We start from the raw sequence: 11067 nt of genomic DNA, 5'->3' as shown, positions 1-11067 counted from the left end.
ATGCTAAAAATATATGTTGGGATTTGTGCCCTAAAGTCTCGTATTCAGTAGTTTGTAGACAACTTTGTACGAAGACTTGTGATGCATAATATAAATGATATTTACTTCACTACTTGACTTTGCACATTTAAATTTTACCACAAATCAATAAACTTAATATCCCTAGTTATCTGTATGTAACTTAAGCATGTATCTGGTGACATACATGTGGATCATGTATTGAGTGATAACCAAAATGGTCTATAGTATATAGATCTAGGAAGGAAACCTTGTCCTAGTAATACTACGGATGCGGCCCGCTTTGTGGAATGGTCACAAGTGTTGTGACTTGTCACAGATGGTCTGATCCTGATCATTCGTGTAGGGAACATGCGAGCGAGGACATCCTATACAAAGAGTTTGTATAAGACCTGACCACGAAGTATTAACGTCTCGTTATATAACACCATTCATAATTGAGACTTTCTTCACTAGAATGACCATAGGTAACATGACCTCAATCCTGAGTGAGTTGGGAACTTCTACCATCGAGGGCGGTTCTTTGATTTGTATGGGTGCTAGTGACAAAAAACTCACTGTCAAAGACTTGATGACTAAAATTAGTAGGATGCAATATGCAATGCATGTCTTAAGGTTATGCGTTGATACTCATGTGTCGGTGGTCATGCGTTGGAATGAAACTATGTGTTAACGAATGTATGCGATGACCATGCGTTCCCGTCACAAGTTTTCTTGCGCTCACGCCAAGTATAACGCGAACGCAAGTTTCTCGGGTGATCTGAGGTCGAACTTAGGGACTTGTAACTAAATGTTATGCGGTAATGTGTTTGTGGCGGATGAATAAAAGAATGATGGAGGGGATAGCTATAAACTACTACTACTTCTAACTAACAGACAAAGCATTGAAAGTATGAATGAGAGGTAGAGACACGACAACTGTTGACGCATAGTAAATGGATGGAAAATAGATAAAATGTGAGGATGTCTTCATCGCAACCCTTAAGATTGACCGCAAGGGCAACCTCAGCCAACGCAAGCTATAGGATCATGCTACACACACTTGAGCCTAATTCAAGGACGTATGCGGTGTATTTACGATAGCACCGAGAAGCTTATGGATAAGCCTCCATAACCCACTCAAATGCTCTCGTCGCATGAGCGTGATAACTGCATACCACCGTATCCTACTTCTGGATGCATGCAATATCCTATCTGTAGGGTGCATACGTTGTGTAATAGCAAACGAAGTTTATCTCTAAGTTCTCCATTCTTGCTTATGCTTTCCATTCCGCTCTCTCGAGTCTTAGATTTGGTTTTTAGACCACTCTCTCAAGTACGCCTAAATGATGAATAATGCGCTCATAAGACAAGATAATCACATAAGCTTGGCTGACGCAAGATTATTCCTATCTTTAGTGAACATTGGCTTACATTGCTTAATACGACCAACCACTTACCCTCCCGGGCAGTTAGTTGTTATTGACTTTACTCATAGACAAGGGTTGCGTTCGCCTATAGACAGACATTGCTACAGCTTCACACTAAGCAAATAAGGTTTTCTCACACACTCGCACAATGCACACCTTCCGGTGGTTTGCTACATGCTTCATATTCCTATGTCGCATGATTAAGTATGTGATACTCTAGCAATCTCACTAAGTGATGCAATGAAAGTTAAGGATGCTAAACAAAGAAAGATGGAGATGGAATCGAAGGAGACATAGAAATGCATTGAACACACAATGTATTAATTTCTTAATCCAAAATGTAATACAATACAATATAAGAAAAGAAGAGAAAATGAAATGACCAGCTGGAAGCAATGTTTTACTTCCAGCGGATGTACGTCAAGGCTGCCGGTGGTGCCATGGAAGGGCGGTGGAGCTGACTCTCTCGAGATCTAACTCCGGTGAAGGTTCCGGTCGTCACTTGGAATGGATGAAGGAGATGAAGAACTCTCAAGCTTTCTTCTAACGCGTTCGTCTAGATCATAAGGATCCACCCGAAGGTAGGAAACCTTGGATGAATTGAAATTCTGCTCAGCGACTTCTATTTATAGAGCTTGATCGCCGACAGCATTAATGGACCTGCTTTGATTTGGACATTAGCGGCGTGTTAGTCCCTTTCTGAATCTCGGCTGTGGTGCTTGATTTTTATGAAGTGAATTATGGATGATATGCGATGATGAAATTGTGTTGTGCATTCAAATTTCCTCAGCGAAATCCAAGTGTAAATTTCACTGAGTTTCCTGGTACGTCCAGGGTCGAACTCAGGGACTTGTGAAATCAGGTTGCGTTAGTAATTTGTATGAAAACTTTGCGGTAACCAGATAAATAAATAAAGTGTTGGGATTATTGTTAATCTTACTCTCTCGAGTCCATATTCTTATCTAGCTTTCTCAAGTCATTAGGTTCTTTCTTTAGACTCTCTCTCGAGTAGCTCTAAAGGGTATTTGGCACAACATAAAACAGAACAATCGCAAGCAATGAACTTCCTAGATCATGTTAGCTTAGTTTTTCTCAACCCATTCGACTAGTTTAGCTACCCATGCGTGCTAAGAGAGTGAAAAAATGTAGAAATAGAACTTCCATTGTATAAATATAAAGAGGAAGTACAAATAACAATGCAAGTATAGAATAAAGGGCCTGGTAGCAATCTCTTGCTGTCCAGGCTTTTACACTGTTTTCTACTCGTGCTCAAAAGATAATCTCGCTCTCGCGAGAGTCGACCTACTCTCTGTTTCTTCGCCTCAAGGTTCTCTCTCGAGTTGCCCTGAGCGATCTCCGACGTCACCACTCTTCTCTTGCTCCGCCTTAAAATGAAAGGAAAACTATGCACAAAGACAAGCGAACTGAAGTATGAAATTTCGAACCGCTGAACCCATTTTATGAAGGATGCCCTTGGTATTTATAGATCATCCAAAGTGAAAGGCGGCTTCTCTCTCATGATTGTACAGATGGGACGGCTTTAATTCCTGACTGATGTGTCGAATAATTGTCACCGAAAACTTAATGTACTTGTGATCGTTATCGGCTGTCAACTTAATTCGAATTCGACTGTCATCAGCTTTCTGTTCCATCGCAATTAATTAGTCTTTCACCCAAATGCGCCCATCATGTTGCGTTGATCAAGTTGCGGCTATCCTTCTCGAGCGAATATTTGCGAACACGATCACCGCAAAGCCTTGCAGTGATGCTACGCTCAACCAATGATTTCCTATGATCATAATTTCTGCCTTGCGTCATCGCATATTTTGCACAAAAATACAAAAATCAATTGTTCTAATGCGATGAACACATACGACCACAATATTATGAAATTGATGCTTAATGGACACAATTTAACATGTTTTATCAACGCAAGCTAACATTGTTTAAGAACTTAGTACAATGATAACGTGCATTTCTGCCCGTTATCAAGTTGCTAACGACGTGGTAGGTAAAATGTCAACATCATCTTTTGATTTTCCCGAGATATGCGTTGATGCTTCCATTCCACCAACCTTGCGGTAATCCTGTCGTTATGGTTATCATCTTGTAGCCACAATCTTGAAATGATCGCAATTGCTTGGTTACCGCAACTTCTACACGATGACCGCGATTAACGATCGCAACTCCTATGTGATGGACGCACGTGGTTGATTACCACAACACCCATGCATTGATCGTATGCGTTCACGTTTGCGATGGAGAATTTCTCTGCATGCGGTCGTATATGCGATAGCTCAACTTCCGCGTCTGTGACCGATTCCTACATTAGCTACAAAGATAGACAATTCAACGCATAATAACGCATAATAGTGGGTTAGCCGAGATTCTTAATGTTGAACGACGCAAACTCATTTTCTCATGAATTTTTAACATAATTGCCGCATATTCTGCTTAATAGCCCTCATAATTTTAAATAAAAGGCCTAAGATGACGTGCATTTTTGCATGTCATCAGATGCGAGTGGCCAGAACGCCGACTCAAACCTACCATTTTGGGGATTTGTCTGATTTGGGAGCTGAAAACTTAGCTACACAAGATGGAATTCACTCTTTCTCCGAGGTAGGGGCAAGTAGATAGATAACTCCCTTAAGGGTTGATTCTATGGCTTAAACGATGGGGCGCTATACACCTTCTCATGGCCCGAGAGGTGTTCACACATAGTAGGACTATGTTGTATTATTCATTAGAGGGATCAGTGATACTTAAGGAGGAAGATGTAATTACAGGGGCAAAACGATAAATTGGCATGTTGTAATTATGAGTATTTGTGAATGGTCATCGTACTGATGATTGGTTATATCCAATGGCCATAGAAATATATCTATGGAAAAAGAGTTCAATTGTCTATCTTTAGTGGAATGCCTAGAAGTTAACGTATGGTGGATATCGTGACTAAAGAGTTTAGTCAGCTATTCACATACCATTGAAGCTTCGAGCCATAGGTCCATAAAGTCCCCTTAGAAGCTTGGATACAAGTTGAGAGTCGGTTTTTGGGTCAATTTGAAATGTTCAAATTGACAAGAGGGAGTTCAATTATATATATGATATAATTGAACGAGTTAATTAAATATGATATAATTAACTTTATGTATGAGTTACATTAATTTGGACGAAATTGGATATAAATACGATTTATATCTAGTATAGGAAAAATATTATAATTAATATATAATATTAATTTATAAGTTATGAATGTGATAAGATCACATTCATTGGATGGTTATAAAGGAAATGAGAAGGCGCCTCTTCATTCTAAATCACAGATGAGTGCATGATAAATAGCAGACGGTGTGTTGATCTCGGTATGCGCAGATATTGTGAAAAAGATAGTGTTATCGTTAAGAAAATCAATGCCTATACGATAGTGACTGCACGATCGCTTACATATACGATATTGCTAAGCAATTGCGATTACACCATCGTGCTTTATTATCTAAACGATCATTTACCTTTTTTCTAAGCGATCGATTAGCTCCCGATATTTACTAAACGATCGTATAGACGATCGCTTAGTTTTTCTTACGCAATCGTTTGCACGATCACTCACCCTTTTCCTACACGATTGTTTACCTTTTCCTACATGATCGTTTAGACAATCGCTTACTTTTACTACACGATCGTATACTTTAACTAAACGATCAAGCATATTGTCTATGTGATAGATGACCGCATCTCCCACTTACTTGATCATTGTGTACGGTCTCTCTTCCTTCTTCTCTTTACTAAATTCGAACAAAGCCCACACTCTGGATTCTCACTCCAAGAATACTGAGGGCTCCGAGTGGTGTTCTCTTCTCCATTTCCTTCTGTTTGAGTGATGACTGTTCGAGGTAGACGGTTGGGCTTCAGACTCGCTGTGAAGAAGAAATCTTCCTCTGGTATGATTTCTTGATCCCTTTAGCATTATGAAAGTATGTTTGAATATATATGCGACAATTCTATCACAATGAATTGGAAAGGTCCGCTTCCTCTTGTAGGTACTCTTAAATAAGAGTTTCTTCAATATAGTCATTGAATCTTCTATACAAATACCTTGGTGATTGTTTTAACCCAAAGATTGACTTGTTGAGTAAGCATTAGAGATTTTCTTTTCCTTTAACTTCAAATCCTTTAGATTGCATTATATAGATTGTCTCCTCTAGACTTCCATGAAGAAAGGCAGTTTTGACATCTAATTAATACAATTCTAAATTATTTTGAGCAACTAAGGATAGAAGAAGTCTTATAGAAGTTTGTTTGACAACCAGAGAGAAAATCTTTGAATAGTCTATTCCTTCCCTTTGAGTAAACCCCTTTGTAACCAACCTTGCTTTATACCTAGGATTTTGATCACAGGATGCTCCTTCCTTAAGTTTGAAAACCCATTTAGAGGCAACTGGTTCATAACCCTTAGGCAGAGGAACTAAAGACCAAGTGTTCTTCACTTTTAGTGATTGCATCTTCTCATTCATAGCTTTTATCCAATCTCGTGCATCAGCATAGCTTGTTGCTTCCTCAAAGGTTGTTGGTTCTTGGTTAGGAGGAGCTACAATAGCATTTAAAACCATTCATATAGTTCATTTCAATATATCTAGCTGGAGGGGTAATGGTTCTCCTTTGTCTATCCCTAGCTAAGACATACTAACTTAAATGAGGTTGTTCACTTGTGATTACTGTGTTGGATGACTCACCTTCATCCTCAAGCTTTTTCACTTTTTGCATAAACATCTCCTTTTCCCTAAAAGTGATGTCTCTGCTTACTATAAACTTCCTCTCAACTGGATGCCACATTTTAAACCCTTTAACATCCTCTGTAAAGCCTACAAACATGCACTTAACTGCTCTGGCCTTTAACTTTCCCTTATTTTGGTGAACAAACCTTACACATCCAAAGATCTTGAGGTTATCAAGTTAGAAGGATGATTAGTCCACTTTTCCTCAGGGGTAAGCAACTCTAAAGATGAGTGAAGGTACCTATTCAAGGTATATACTATGTAAGTTACGGCTTCTGCCCAATAGTTTTCACTTAAGATAGCATCAGAAAGCAAACATCTAACTTTTTCCATTATGGTTTTGTTTAACCTCTCAGCAACTCTATTCTGTTGAGATGTATACCTCACAGTTCTATGCCTAGTTATACCATTCTCACTATAATAATTGTCAAATTATTCATTGCAAAACTCAAACCCATTGTCGGTTCTAAAGTATTTTAAATTTTTAGATGTTTGATTTTCTATCATGGCTTTCCATTCCTTAAACTTCCCAAAAACTTGGTCCTTAGTTTTAAGAAAGTATATCCAGCGCTTCCTAGAAAAGTCATCTATAAAGGTTAGAAAATACCTTGAACCACTAAGGCTTGGTGTAAAAGATGGCTCCATAGGTTAGAATGGATATAATCCAATGTTTCTTTGGTGGTATGCTCAGATTTTGTGAAACTTTGTCTGGTTGCTTTACCTAGAATGCAGTGATCACAAAAGGAAAGGTGCTCACTGATACCTTTGGGCAATATACCTTGTTTGGACAATGTCTGCATCCCTTTTTCACTGATATGGGATAATCTTTTGTGCCATAACTCAGCCTCTGTTAAACTTGTTGTTGAAACCGTGTAGGCACTTGTCATCATCTCTACTCCTCTTACAATATAAAGGTCATTGACCTTTTCACCAACCAACACAATCTTAGAATCCTTAATCACCTCAAGGACTCCACCTTTTCCTTTGCACTCGCACCCAATACAATCAAGCATACCCAAAGATATCAAGTTTCTCTTGAGAAAAGGTACATGTCTCACATTTCTGAGAAGCTTGATTGATCCATCCTTTAGCTTCGAGGATACTGAACCAACCCTTTTGATTTTGCAGGCTTCATTGTTCCCATGTACACAGATTCTCCATCCACATCCTTATAAGTATTAAACCAAGATCTGAAGGGTGTCATATGATAGGTACAATCGGAGTTAAGTACCTAGTCATGCTTCTCAAAAGGACTGATTTGGTTGGTTTTGTTTCTAGTAGAGGCTAAGGCATCAGAATAAAAGTAGAAACCTTCAACCACTGAAGCTTCTGGTTATTTTCCCTTCTGATCCTTCTCTTTTTCCTGATTTTTCCGTTTCAAGCTATAGCAATCCCTCATCAAGTGTCCTTTCTTCTTGAAGTAGTTACATCTCAGCTTGGTCTTAGGTTTATGCTCTTCACTAGACTGGTTTTTATTCCCCTTGGACTGATTCTGCTTGTTCTTGCCCATGACTAACAGTCCCTCTACAATAGGCTGCTCCTTTCTGATTGACTGAAGCTCCAACTCTCTAATTCTCAATGTTGAAATAATGGCATCAGTGGTAACTGGTTCTCTGCCATATATCAAGGCATTCTTCACCTCCTTATAGGCTTCAGATAGAGAGTTTAACAACACAAAGACTTCATTCTCATCGCCAATCTTCTCGCCAAAGCTCTTGAACTTAGAAACTATCCTCTTGAACTCATCCTGGTTGTCTGATAGTGGCTTGGAAGAATCCATCTTAAAAGTGAAGAACTTTTCCTTTAAATACATCTTATTCGGGAGATCATTGGTTGCAAAAAGACCTTCCAACTTGACCCACATCTTGTAGGTCGTGTCTTGATCAATTACCTATCTCAAGATGTTGTCACTGAGATTAAGAACCAGAGTCCCATAGGCTGTAAGCTACATGTCTTCCCTTTCTTGAGTTGTCAATGTAGGTGGTAGAGTCGACAGATCTAAAAGGGCCTTTTGAGCTCTCTGTTGTCTAAGAATGGCTTTGATTTTAGCCTTCCACAGACCAAAATCTCCCTTTCCATCGAATTTCTCTATTTCATACCTTGCAACAGCTATCTCTGATCCGATCGAGTATTGAGTCTGGATTTCTTGAGTATCTTGATGTTCCAAGAATGTTCACTTTGATGATCTTCAAACGCTCTAATATCACAAATTGTTGGGTTAATCAATCTTCACTAGGCCCAAATACTCAAGATCAACACTGGAATGATGAAGAAAAGGCTAAGAAATATTCTGCCAAATCTTCGATGATCGATACTCTACACTCAATGTCTTCCTACTCGATACTCGATGAGAAATTCCTTCTTTGTCTGACAAGTTTCTATTGAATCCTCGATGAAACTCAATGAGAACTTATTGATACTCGATCTTGCTCGATGAGTCTTGATATTTACTCGGTGTGACTCGAAGGTGAAAACAAACAACTTGAAGCTACTCGATAGTGAAGATCGATGCATGATTGAACTTGATACTCCGTATTCGATACGATTTGAAATGAGATTGTATGGTGCGTGATTTGCAGAAAGATTACAGTCGAACAAGCAAGAAGATAAAGACAAGAATAAGAAACACAATGGTTTACATGGTTCAACAAGATTTCCTTCGTCCACGAGAAGATTCCAGTTCTTTACTATAGAAGATTGTGTACAACTTTTGTTTGTTTACAGGAAAATAGGAAGTGATGATCATAATTTTTTTTGTTTTACTGATCAGAAGTATTTATAATGCATACCAACTGACCGTTACAACACAAAGTTAGTTATAAACAAATAATAAGCTGAGGTATTTGAGTCACAGCTTCTTTTTACACTTTGTGGAAATAAATCGAACTTCAACGACTTTATGAAAAGGAAGAAAGTTTTAATGGGAGAAACGTGATTATGAAAAAGTTCCTTTTTGCAATTTGAAGAAGAGACATATTTATAGACTATTCGTGGCCATTCGAGTCGAGTCTCTTTTTTAAGTTAATTATTTTCGAAAAGACAATCATTCATGAAACAATGCGACTCTACACGAATGGTCACATATCATTTATTCCAACAATCCCCTCCATAAATGGTAAGTTGACAATTTAAGATAAAAGGAAAAAGAAAATGTTCGGTATTTCCCAATGAAGAATCTGCATCGAGATAAGTAGTAAACACTTTGAACTTTCCCTAGTGAATATCAATCGAGTTTACTTAGCTAATCAATGGACTCGATGTCTTAAGCTGTTAGCCGTTCTAGAGTAAACTAAGACAATTGAAGTCACGCAGTTTCTCATTATAACAAAATTTGTTCTCATAATTGTGTTCATTTTAGCCTTGAACACCAACTGGTCTCATGATTGTTTTAGAGAATTCGCCTTAAAATTCTCATAGAAGTAGCCCCTTCACACTCACATAGGTGATTCCTATAAAGAACATCGTATATACTCTTTTCATAAATAATTATTCAACAACTTATAGAAATCATTAAAAGCACAATGCTTATCTTAAAACGACACTTGCATTGTCTCATCATCTTTAGAATGGGTAAGAGGAAAAAAAATTCAATGCAATGCTCACTAAGTTATCTAGAGGTCGATTTGCCCGTTGAACCTTGATCTTGAGATCTCCAGTCAATGATGTTAGGTTGCCTCTCTAGTTAACTTTTTAAAATTAAAGACTTGAATCTCATTTTCCTCGATGAACTTTCAACCAACTCTCTAGTTAAGCCTTTCACAAGCAAATCCACAATATTATCTTTTGACCTTACAAAGTCAATTGTGATAATTTCACTAAAAAGTAGTTGTCTAATTGTATTATGTCTTCGTCATATATGTTGAGACATATTATTATTCACTAAAGAGGTATAGATTGTATTCACTTTAGGAATACTATACAAATATTTTGTAGCCAACTCAAATATATCTAAACCTCTTTTTAAATTGTAATCCAATATTCTTAGATTATCAATTGGGAATAGTCACTTTTCCCAAATACCATTACCATAATATAAAACTTTCAAAAGGATTTCGACTTTTTCAAAAGCCCCAAGGAATTTTCTATGTTTTCGTATGTAAAATTCTATACAAAACACAATTGACCTTCAAACGGTGAGACACATACACCAGATAAGTCTTATCATGGTTTTGGAATCAATTCATTTTATGGAACATAAATTTTCGACCAGAAATATCATTATTATGCCATTTTCCATCTTACATATATTATTTTCCTCTAATGATTGCCATAGATTTTGACCAAATCCACCACTATAAACATTATATATTGTGTTATCTAGTCTGTTCAAAATGTAGTTCATGCATAACTATTTTGCATGTTTCTGTTGGGTTTTATGTCCTAAAACTCGTGGTTTGTAAACAATAGAACTTATTCTGAAAATTCAATAAGTTGTTATTGAATATATTGTTTTTTTAGAAATCCAATAAACCTAAGTCCCTTGACTATTACATGAGTACTTGAACTTTATGTGGAGATATACAAGTGGATCAGGTTCAAGTAAATAATCAAAATAATCTATAGTATATGAATAAGGTTGGGTGTCTTATTCTGGTAACACTATTGGATGCGGCCTACTCTGTAGTTGTTACAAAAAGTTGTAAAGTGCTACATACGAAGTGATCCTAATTCGTGCATGTTGTGACCCGAGGAGTGAGAGCATCCTGTGCAAATGAGTTTTGTACAAGATCGGATCACGAAACCAGTCACTCTTACTTTATAACGCTGTTTATTGTTTAAGATTGACTATTTCAAAGTGATGACCTAGGTAACTTCACCTTAATCCTGAGCTAACTATGAACTTCTATTTATTCAGGATTATCCTT

The sequence above is a fragment of the Benincasa hispida genome, chromosome 1, assembly GCF_027475165.1.
Source record: "Benincasa hispida cultivar pf3 chromosome 1, pf3_genome.v1.1, whole genome shotgun sequence".
Lineage (NCBI taxonomy): Eukaryota > Viridiplantae > Streptophyta > Magnoliopsida > Cucurbitales > Cucurbitaceae > Benincasa > Benincasa hispida.
This window is presented reverse-complemented; position numbering follows the sequence as displayed.